Genomic DNA, 11,852 nt, shown 5'->3' on the forward strand with positions numbered 1-11,852 from the left:
CCTGCCTCTGCCTCCCGAGTGCTGGGATTACAGGCGTGCGCCACCACCGCCCGGCTAAAATATAAGTCAATTTTAAAAGATATTTCTAGGTGGCCCAATATTAAACAGCACGCATTACAATAATTCTTAACTCACTCGATACATTCCTGTTTGGTCTCAAACCCCAGACAAAGGGCTGAGGTGCCCTTCCAAACATCCCTCCGACCCCACTAGTTACAAGGTCCTCCTAGTGGGCATGCCCCCACCCCCATCCTGAACTCTCTAGCCTAGGGACAGGGCTACTCCTCCACATAATCCAATCATTTTGCTTGCCCTCTCTTTGTACCTTTGGACCTCCAGGCTGCTGCACCTGGGTCCCCTGCCCCACAAAGCTCAGGGTCATGTCCACTCTGGACTCTCCCAGTGTCCCTGCCTCTGGTCATGCTCTCCCACAGGTTTATAATAAACTTTCTCCTCCACAATAACTAGTCGCAGTTATGTTTGCTCCTTTTTTCATTCAATTCCCATTTAGGAATGGATTTTGATGGAGCTTCATTCTTTGTTGTTTAGCTTTTATCAAATGTTTGCAGCAAGTGGCTCTTCTGAAAAAAATAGGGCAGTGGTTCTCAATCTTCCTAATGCTGTGACCCTTTAATAAAGTTTCCAAAAATGGTCACGATCCCCCAACCACAATCTACTTCCATTGCTATTTCATAGCTATAATTTTGCTGTTATGAGTTGTAATGTAAATATTTTTGGAGCTAGGTGTGATAAGGGGTTGAGAACCACAGCTCTAGGGTTCTCATCTGAGCAATAAGAAAGACAGTAATCTGATGTCTACATCCAGCCAAGAAGCACCAGGGCAGATTGGAAACAGCAAGAAAAGCTACTTTTGACATTATTTAGTCAAAAGATTTTTTTAACCACTTAGAAGTTTCACTGAATTTATCCCTTAAGCCAACCCTGTACACAGTTTACAAAAGAGACTCAAGTACAGAAATGAAATAGAGCTGGGCGGTGGTGGTGCACACCTTTAATCCCAGCACTCGGGAGGCAGAGGCAGCCTGGTCTACAAGGGCTAGTTCCAGGACAGGATCCAAAGCTACAGAGAAACCCTGTCTTCAAAAAACAAAACAAAATAATAATAATAAAAAAAATAGACCCCAGCTTCTGGGTCATGACCTCTCATATGGGATTGTGTAATTGAATGTGGAGGAGGGGTACAAAAATCTGCAATAGTAAAAGGTTTCTGAATGTTCAGTGATAAAAATTATTTTCAGTTATGAAAATCAAACTCATTTTGCGTTGGAACACATGACACATGGTAACCTTGGCTCTGAACACAAGGCAGATACATTTACGGCCACTGTGTGTGCTGTCATTTCACACAGTGTCAATGGACAACACCTGAAAATCTCAGCTCATATTCAAAACTGCTGTATGCTAGGAACTGTACTGCTTTAGTGTATACTACAGCAAAGAAGTTTTCTGCTCGGACTGAAATGGAAAAGTGAGAAGACACTTGATTTGGAATTAGGGTAGATTTCCAACGATTTCTAAGACTGCCTTAACATACCCTCATCATTTTGTACTATGTGCTGTTGGCACTGACAATCTTAAAATACAAATTCTGAACAACTCTGAACAACGTTGAAGATGTCTACATCCTGCAGTATCAAAGTTCCTGCCAAGATTTTAATTCTTTGTGTAAAAACAAGATACCCAATCATACATTAATAAAAATAAATGATTGTTTTAATAAATGGTAAAATTATATGTATACAAAAGAATTGTCTTAAAACAAAAAGTAGATTTGTGTATAATTTATCATCAATGTTTGATTAAATACCTATTCTCATATTTAAATACTAGGGGCATATAAAAAGGTTTTTGACAAAGAGGTCAAGAGTAGAGAAAGTATAAGAAACCTAGTGTGGATAGGGAACTCTTCCTGTTTACCATTTCAGGTTAGTGTTGCAACAAGATCTATGATATATATTTATATATGTCCATATATTTCCAAGTACTCAAAATACATCAAAGCCATTACATAATTAGATAATTTACCACATAATTACACTAAGTGACACCTGGTTTCTGACATGACCTGCAGTGAGAGACAGAAGCAAAGTTCAGGTTTCTTGGGAGTTGAATAAAAATGTCACAAACACTCTTCTCTGCCTCAAACCCTTCACACCAGTGTCACAAATCCAACCTACTCTTTTCTCGTGAGTCAATCCAACCTCTTTTTTACAGATTTGGGAAAAACAATACTATGCAGCATTTTAAGTAGTAATTTCTTTTTAGCTATTAAGCTAAATTACAAAAAAAAAGAGTAAAATAACCAAAACAGAAGACAAAAAAACCACCCAAATCTGCATAATGCAGTCCTTGTTTTGAAATAGAGCTTTTGAAATACTTAATGCAGACCTAATTTAAAAAATACATTGTCCTAAATCTTAAGATTTTAAACAGCTCTTAAGTAAACATGGAAGGGTCTGAGCTGAAAAACCAGCCAAAATGTTACTGTGACCCAGACTTCTCCAACAATACTTGAAACATAATCCCATCATTTCCCCTCAGGAACCGAATGTTGGCTTTATAATTGTATAATAAGCTTAGTGCCAAATATAACTTGTCCCCAAGAATCATGATTGCTGGAATAGAAATAGTGAAATAGAACAAGGTTAAAAGATCTGTAGCAGCTAAGTCACAATGAGGAGCTGAACCTGGGCAAGTTTATGATCATATTCAATGTTTTAAAGACCATGCTGGGGCTGGGGCCAACAGGCCATGGGGAGAAGAGTGGAAATGCAAAAACCAGCTGCTGGTCCAGGAATGTAGTCCTAAGAGCAGTGATGGGCCTAGCACTGCAACGGTGGTAACGGTGGTAACGGCTGCAGTCAGATTCCGGATTCCAGGCATTTTAAACACTGACAGGATTTGATGATAGATAAAACGTACCAAAAAAAGAGGAGACAAAGAAAGAGCTATGAGTTAAGTTCCAGACAACTGGAAAATGTGGTCATTAATGATATGGGGCTCATTCAAGTGGTACCAGATCAAGAAGTGAGATCAAGTCAGAGGGAAGGTGGGGAGTGGTGAAAAATCACTAAAACTAATTGTGTGGGTGTGCGAGCTGTCAAGAACGATATTTGATTACAAATTTGAGATGCCTATTAAATGTTGACAATTAAAAAACTAAAGTTGAGTAGCACTTTCTTGTCTTTAAGGTTTTTTTTTCTTTGTTGATTTTTGAAGACAGGTTCTCAACAATGTCTTGGAATTATGTAAACCAGGCTGGTCTCAAACTCAGATCTGCCTGTCTCTGCCTCCTGAGTGCTGTAACACCATGTGTGGCCAGTAAAGTTTTTTGTTGTAATTTTTGTTGCCATAGTTTTGAGCTAGGGAACTTGCTATGCAGACAAAGTCGGAGTCAAGCTTGTGCTGATCCTACTGCCTCTCTTCTCGTGTGCTGGAATTACAGCCATAGGCCACCACACCCATCTCAAAAAGGTGTGATCTGGAGATAAACGTTTGCAATTCATTACTATAGAGCTGATATTTAAATCCTCAGAACCAGACAGACTCACCTAGAGAGAGTGAACAAGCAGGAGAGCTGGGACTGAGATAGTCAGAGATGATCTAAGCAGACAACGCTCAGCAGAGGACAGAGGGAGGGAAATCCTGCGACTCTGACAGACATATGGTTGGCTGAATGGAGTTCCCCTCTTCCTAGACTGCCCTTGATCGTGGGAAGACAGGGATGGAGATGTTTGGAACTTGGACACCTGGTCAGGGACACTTTCAAGGGTGTGGTAAAGACAGCAGGCTCAGCAGATGACAAGTGAAGACACCACTCATCTCCACACATATACTTTCTCCCATTAACACAGACGTGCATGCGTACGTGCATGTGTGTGTGTGTGTGTGTGTGTGTGTGTGTGTATTTAGACATGTTTGCTTACTTCTAGGAAATGCCAACCACTTTAGTGATGGCAAGAGCTATCCATGTCCTGTTTAGTTTCATACCTTCAGTAACTCGCCCTGTGCCTAGGCAAGTCAGACGTGAATAAAAATGTTTGCAGAATGAAAACAATATACATTTGGTAGTTGTTCCTATCTCTTCATCTTTTTTACTATTTTATTATTAATTTTATTTATCTATAATTAATTATAATTATTTATAATTAATATTTTAATATTATTTTATGAAAAATCCAACTGAGTTTTTATGACACGGATATCTTTCCTGATCCTTTGAGGTAGCATGGATTCTTACATGGAACCAGAAGCAATGATACTATTATCTAGGGAGATATACACAGGCTGGTGAGATGGGCCATTGGGTAAAGGTACTTGCCACCAAGCCTGACAACCTAGATTTGATTCCTAGGACACTTATAGTCAAGGAGAGAACTGACTCACAAAAGGTCTCCCATGATCTAAGTGTGCCCTGTCATACTCATATCCACACATAAACATATAGCAAAATACAACAAATAGATATAATAAAAATTTAAAGATATGCTAACAGTTAAATAACCAGATAAACATTAAATAAATAGATATAATAAATATTTAAAGATATGCTAACAGTACCCAGATAAACATAAAAGTCTCTAAGCCAGTGGTTTTCAACTAGAACTGAACTGGAACTTGACCGAACTGGCCTTGACTTCTGCCTGCCTCTGCCTCCAGGGTGCTGGGATTAAGGGTATGTACCACCACACCCAGCTTCTCACCTTTATTTTTAAATATAGAATATCTATCTAGTCAACTAATGTTTTGATTACCAAACAAAAGACGGTTGAATTTTCACCAAAATGGTACTTTACTGCCTTAGCTCCCCTACCACCTCCAACGCAGGCTCCCATTTTTTTTTTTTTTTTGACTTTCCCCTTTTTAAGACTAAGGATACCCTGACTATTAGCAATGCTAAGAAATTCCAACTTGCTCTTCTGCATTGAAAATCTTTTTAAGGTCTAGTGATTCTGTTCATCTCTAGTAAATACCAATAGACCAGTATATGTGGCCTCGCAGAGACTCCACAACCATCTCTGGCTTGGACTCCATACTCCTTCCTTCCAGGCTCACATTACAGTCATTCTGAATGCCAAACCCAGCATTTTAAAGGCCCTTAAATCTCCACTCAGTCTCCCCATAGCATGAAGAACAAAGTCCTAACTACTCAGTAAGGTGATCAGTCTGCTCCAACCTGTTGCTGTGCCCTTAACCCAGCTGTTTTTCCCTCTGGCAATTTGACGAAGCTGCCCCAGCTTTTCTACCACTGTTCCTTATTTACCTATGATATGTGGTCCCCGAGACCAGTTTCTAGTTACTCAAAATCTTAATGCACAAATCCTTTAACACCCAAGGCTTTTATTTCTAAACTAACAACAAAAAATACTGCGGGAAGCAGAGAAATCCATGCTAGTCTAATGAAGTAATTACTATGAAAGCATTAGCCAAATGCCCGAGGAACAGAGGTCAATGCAAGGTGCTGATTTGACTCATGAGTTTTTAAGTAGCATGTAGATTAATACGATCTTCCATGTCTTCTGTTACACTGTCACAGCAATTTGAGAGAGGCTTGGATTATGATGGCAAACTACTAGTATAAACTCTTAAACCAGTGCTTTCTGAGGTTTACTCTTACTCACAAGAGCCGTAACACCACAGCAGGAACTAACTACAGATGGTAGAAATTTAGGAAAGAAAAAGGACATTTTTAAAAAGGTGAAAAAACATGAATAAAACAAAGACAGAAAAAGGAGTTCTGTCTGGTGAGCTGACTTGCATTATGCTATGTCTTCTAGCTTTAATTTGGCAGTAGAAACATAGTCATTAATTTATTATATTAGTTTCCAGACTGGCTTTTCTACATTTCTGCTTAGGTCACAGGAAATGTTCTACACAGCTGTGTGCCGTGTAAGAGAGTCAAATTTGGGGATCTATTACGTGCTTTTTCTATATATTGTAAAAGCAGAAATACCCATCATACCATATTTTAGAGCTATCTTCTCAAACATTCCACATATGTTTAGCCCAAAATGGCTGGATGATGGTGCCAACTCCAGAGTCTTATGGTAAAGAGACGGTTCACTGCAAATTGTCAAATGTGACCTAGCCTGACTTCCTGTGGCCCTATCACCAGCTGCCCAACAAGCGTGACAGCACAGCCTTTGTAATCTTCCCAGAGTGGGAAAGGAGCAAAGGGAAGGCTGAACCTCGGGACTCTCCGTGGTAAGCCTCCCTGGAAGCCACTCCAATAATTCTACACTCCTTTTAAATTCTTTTCTTGACCATGTTCCAAGCCTTCACATACAATCTTTTTCTCTCCTCCCAATCTGGGTGCCATGGTTCCCTGGCTATCTTACTTTTCTTCAGGGTGGAGCACTCTCCTTAGCACTGAGAATTAACTCAGCATTTGGATAAACTTTTCAAGTAGTACAGAACTGGGGCACACAGTTGTCTCTCTCTGATTAGAAACTGAAAGCATGCGAAGATCAAGTCCTGACTGAAGAGGGTCTAACCACACTTCTGAAGCCAGACAAATGGATCTACAAGAAACCTCATGGTTAGCTCAATAAACACCATCTGGCAACACTGGCACTGCTGTGGCAGCCGGCGAAGAATGTCTTCTGGATTTACAAAGTAGACGGCTGAAAATACATAGACATAATTATTTGGGAGGAGAAAACATGGGACAATCACTTTCTGTGTGTGATGATTATTTTTATTTTTTGCACCTTGGTGTTTTGTCTGCATGTGTGTCTATGTGAGGCTGTCCAACCCTCTGCCACTGGAGTTACACAGTTGTGAGCTGCCATGTGTGTGCTGGGAATTGAAACTGGGGGTCCTCTAGAAGAGCAGCCAGTGCTCTTAACTGCTGAACCATCTTTCCAGCCCCCTATTTTCTCTGCCTTAACCCACAGTGAATTGATTGCTGAAAACTTTATCTGGAAGAAAAGTCTTAGGGTAGAAGCCTGCCCTACCACCTGTTGAAGCAAGAACTAAAAAAAAAGGAACCAAAAAAAAATCAAAACAAAAAACAAAGATCAAGTGATACATTACCTGGACCTTTAAGACCATGTGTTTTGATTAGAAATAACATATAATTTAAAAAATACAGATAATGAAATTGACTCAAAATTAAGTACACTTGTAAAAAAATTTTCAAATTTAACAATTTTCTAAAATGACAAATCAAGGCAAAATAATAATAATAATAATTTTAAGCCAATAGAGTTGACAAAAGAAAAGGATTAAAGAATTAATGAATTAAAAGGCAGCTGCTCCCTGATCTCCCAAACAGCCATGTCAGACTTTTAAGCTATAGCTGGAAAAGCAAAGTAATATTTGAGCCAACCACTTCTGAAGGTTTTTGTTTTTTGAGACAGGGTTTCTCAGTGCAGCCCTGGCTGACTCAGGACTTACAGGACTCTGCAGACCAGAGTGTCCTGGAACTCACAGAGATCCACCTGCCTCTGCCTCCTGGGTGCTGAGATTAAAGGCTTGGGCCGCCCTCACCAGCTGGCTACTTCTGAAGCTTTTAGCAAACATTTTTATGAAAAGCTGAGGGAAGGGAGTTACAAGTTCAAGGTGTGCTTGAATTACCAAGTAAATTCAAGGCCAGCCCTAACAAGTCAGTAAGGCTGTGCCTCAAAACAAAACAAAAAAAAAAAAAACAAAAAAAAAAAACAAAAAAAAAAGGAAAGGAAGAGACTGAAAATAGTTGAAATGTAGCTCAGTCGGGAACGGATTATTTGGCCTAGCACACAGGAAGTCCCGTGTTTGCAACCCAACACCACTTCGAACAGCGGGTGGTGCCACCAGGTGCAATCCTAGTACTTGGAAGGTACTAGGCCAGAGGACCAGAAGTTCAAGGTCATTGTCGTCAACTTAGCTTTTTCTAGGCCAGCCTGGAATGCACGAGATTCTTTTTCCAAAGGGTTCAGGGGTAGAGTTACTTGTCTAGCACGTGTGAGGCCCTCCATTCAATGTGTTGGGCTCAACAATAACAAAATCTAAAGCCAGGATTTTGAGATTCTTTTTATTATATAAGAATATTAACTGGGCAGTGGTGGCACACACCTTTAATGCCAGCACTCGAGAGGCAGGCGGATCTCTGTGAGTTCGAGGCCAGCCTGGTCTACAACAGCTAATTCCAGGACAGGCTCCAAAGCCACAGAGAAACCCTGTCTCGAAAAACCAAAATAAATAAATAAATAAATAAATAAATAAATAAATAAATAAATAAATAAATAAATAACCTAAAAAGAAAAAGAGAATATTATTAAAATGTCAAAAGAAAGAAAGTATATTAGTAAGGAAGTCAGCTAAAATGTATTTTAATCATATATATATAGTTTGACATTGGGGGAAATATAAAATCGCAATAAAAGCTCTTCTCACATATGCTGAGCATAGGCAGACCACACAGTCACAGAGCACAAAGCTGTAATTTATGAGGATTTGCTTCCATGCCCTTTTACTTCAAAATCATCTAGCTAAGTTTAGACAAAGCTAGACAGCCTAGAGATCTGCATTAAAATATCTACAGTTTCTTTAAATCATGAAAATAACTTTCCAGTTGGTATTTCCCATCTAAGCATGTTTGAAAAGGGCTCCAGTTTCACAGGGAGAGAAAAAGCCACAACTAGCACTCCTTCCACCTGGAGCTCTCAGCAACCCCAGCCCAGTTACAAACATCCTCAAGGTTCTTCCTGGAAACAGGAAACTGGAACAGGAAAGGCGAAACTTTGTTTTATGAAACCATGAAGAGCTGTGATCTGAGCAAACTAAGATGTCACTGTGTCCATCAGAGTCCATCTCCATGAGTCCTGAGAACCCAGAGCTCAGAGCATGTGCTCGGTTATAGCTACAGAATTATAGACTTTGCCTAAATCATAGCTTCTAAATTCCTAACTCTGCTTCTATGAGGCTCCATGCCACGTGGATTATTTAGAAGAATAAATCAAACAGATAAAACAATGTGGACAAAAAGAACTCTTGATGCTTAATTTAGCAAATAAAGTTTGTTGACACATTTGGCCCTTAGAAAGTCATTAAACATCCATCTTTTATGAAGTCAAAGCTTCTTGGTAACTGTTTTCCACTGAGTGCCCTCCTCTACTAGTACAGGGACAGTAACCATCCCCAAACCTTTCCCTTATTATCCACCGCAAACCAACAGTCTCAAACTGCAGTTACTCTTATGGAAAGGGTTCAGGCAAGTGCCCACTGCTGGCAACTGTTACTGTGCCAGGTGGAGAACCCTGGTCACGCAGGCCAGCCCATGGGAGGCTCAAGCTGTGTATTCCAGAGAAGCCTGCAGGAAGGGTCATTAGAGGAGAGCCTTTAGTGCTGCCTTCTCTTCCACTTCCTACAACAGGCTTGTCATTTCCATCCTAGGTAGACTCCATTTCCCAAGCCTCTTAACAGGCATTTCTTTTTTTAAAAAAAGAAAGTATTAACTAAGTGACAAAGCTAAGGACAGGAGCTGTGTAACTCAGGGAGAAGGCGGTGTCCAAAAGAAAGAGCTAAGTCAGCTTATTCAACCACTCCCACCCGCTGCATACCGCTGTTTCTACCCCAGTTTTCCAGAATGGCAATTCCAAGGCTTCACATTTAGAAGAGTGGAGACTGACTGATCCAATCCACTAATTTACAAGCCAGGAAACAAAAATGAGTGACAGTAGAAACAGGCATTAAGGGCAGTAAAGAACGTCACAGACTTCAGCGTTTAATTAAATAAATGTTAAAAAATAAAAATAAACTGAGTAGAGCGTTGACAGAGAAGTAATTTTAGATCTGGAAAGATACTGACATGGAAACGGAGGGGAGCTGACCACTTGAAACACCCACAGAACTAAACTTGCCTGTGGAAACGCCAGCCAGGCCGAAGTGAAGGCCACACAAAGGCAAGAAAACAGTCTCCCTTCTAGGACTCCAAGAGACCCACAGACCCGTGGGCACTGGGGCTTCTCTGTCACTTCAGTTATCATGGGCACTATCTTCTCTTTTCCTCAGTTCCCTATAGTGTGTGGTGCAATACCACTGTTTAACTGTACAGTTTGCCCGCCTTGTCCCAGGAACTGGAGGTGACTTCCTGCCCCACTGTGCTGTGGCCTTTCCTATCCCCAGGTTGGTTTGGTTTATTTTCTAATTGAGGCCTGGGCTCCTCTTCTTACATCCCTGACCTACCTTCTTCCCATTGTCATTCCTTCCTATGCCCTTCCCTTAGAACCCACAACCTTATCTCTCCATCTTGTAGGGCTGAGTTTCTCTCCACTGTCAGCCTCCCCCCCCCCTTATCTGGCTTTCCCCAGATGGGCCTCCTACTCCAAGCTGGTGCTGGCGTCTTTCTTGCCTGTGAACCTGTGGAGAGTAGCTACAGGCACGTTCAGTTTGGCATTTCTTCTATCTTTCCGTGTCTTTCCTAGTGGCTGTATACTGTATCCTAGTTATATCTGAGGTATTCTCCCAGGGCATTAAGAAGGTATATTTCTCTCTGTGCTTCTCCCTGTTGCCCTCCCCTCAATCCCCCACAAAACCTGTGACTATTTTTCACCATATGTTTCCCTGTGAAGAACATTGTCCCACCAATTCTTTGGGAGCCTTTTCTGTTTATAAATACCCTGTCATGTGAACTCATGTACTCCCATGCTGTACACAACTGTTCGGGCCCTCCTCCCTGTGTATGCATGTGTGTGGGAGCCTCTGGAAGCTCTGATGGCCCAGGTTTCTGCCTCTCTGGTGGCTCTGCCTAAGACTATTTTTCTCTGTATGAATTTAAAGTGCCTGGCACTAGTGGGAGCTCAACAGATGTTAATTCTTTTCTCCACTTTTATCTAAGTATGTGAGGTTTAAGTTGGGTGTCCCTCTGCTGAACTGTGCCTGTTTTATGAGATTCACTGAGCTATTTCAGTAAGCCCTGCGGGGTGTAGCTCTTTCTGTCTCTGAACAAAATGTCACTGGTCTCACATATGGTATGCCTTCCCTTCGACAAAGTGTCCACTTTTCGGCTACCTACTCCACAAAACCCTACTACATGTTCAAAATTGGCATCCTTGTACTCCCAGCTAGTTAAATGTCTTTTCGGTGTCCCCCCTCTTTCAGTGTGAAAGCATTCCTGGGTTTGGAACTGCGGGTTATGTGCCTCTGAGCCTTTTCCTTTAGTAGTAGACAGGCGCTCCGAGTATGGTATGAGTGAGACAGCGCAGGTTTCTCTCCGGGGCCCTGGAGGAGACCAGAGTCTCGATTCAGGATGCCGTGTCTGCCCGCAACCTTCGGGCTCGCTCCTTTTCTATAAAACGCGAGTCAGCACCGGACGCGGCGAGCCTCTCGGCTATGCCGAGCTTCTGAGAATTCCTTTCCCCAGAACCTGCCGTCCTATTCCCGGCTCCAGTTAGTGTTTGAGTTTCTCCCCAGGATGTGGTGTCGGTTTGCTGCCACGCGGGACGAGGTGCGTCTCGGGGAACCTACCGCAAAGCGCCAGAGTCCCGGGGAGTGCAAGGTGTGTCCCCCTCCCCCTCCCCGCCGCTCCCGTGTCCCAGCCTTCCCGAGTACACGGTGTACACTCCCGCCTACACGCGGGGTGCCAGTACCTCTAAGTCCCCGAGAGTACAAGTTGTGACCTCACCCCCACGGAGCGCCGCTGCCCCTCGCTCTGCCGCTTCGCCGCCCCTCGGCGTTTCCCCGAAAACTCGCACCGCGGGTGGCCCTTGCTCCTTTACTGGTAGCTGCGCGCGCCCCCTCCGTGGACCAAACCAGCCAGGAACCCGCGGGTGCCGTCGGAAAGTCCCGCAGCGGCGGCGCAGCCCAGGCTGGACCGACCCCGCCGCCAGGGGCCGCCCGCCCGATCGTCC

General features: G+C 42.4%; 1 protein-coding gene across 1 annotated transcript in view; it reads right to left on the reverse strand.

The window, feature by feature from the left end:
* The window catches only part of Ell2 (elongation factor for RNA polymerase II 2), a 63,695-nt gene that overhangs the window by 51,362 nt on the left and 481 nt on the right, over positions 1 to 11,852 (reverse strand). The gene's annotated exons all lie outside the window — the stretch shown is intronic.

The sequence above is a fragment of the Microtus ochrogaster genome, chromosome 19 (genome assembly GCF_000317375.1).
Source record: "Microtus ochrogaster isolate Prairie Vole_2 chromosome 19, MicOch1.0, whole genome shotgun sequence".
In the NCBI taxonomy this organism is placed as follows: Eukaryota; Metazoa; Chordata; class Mammalia; order Rodentia; family Cricetidae; genus Microtus; species Microtus ochrogaster.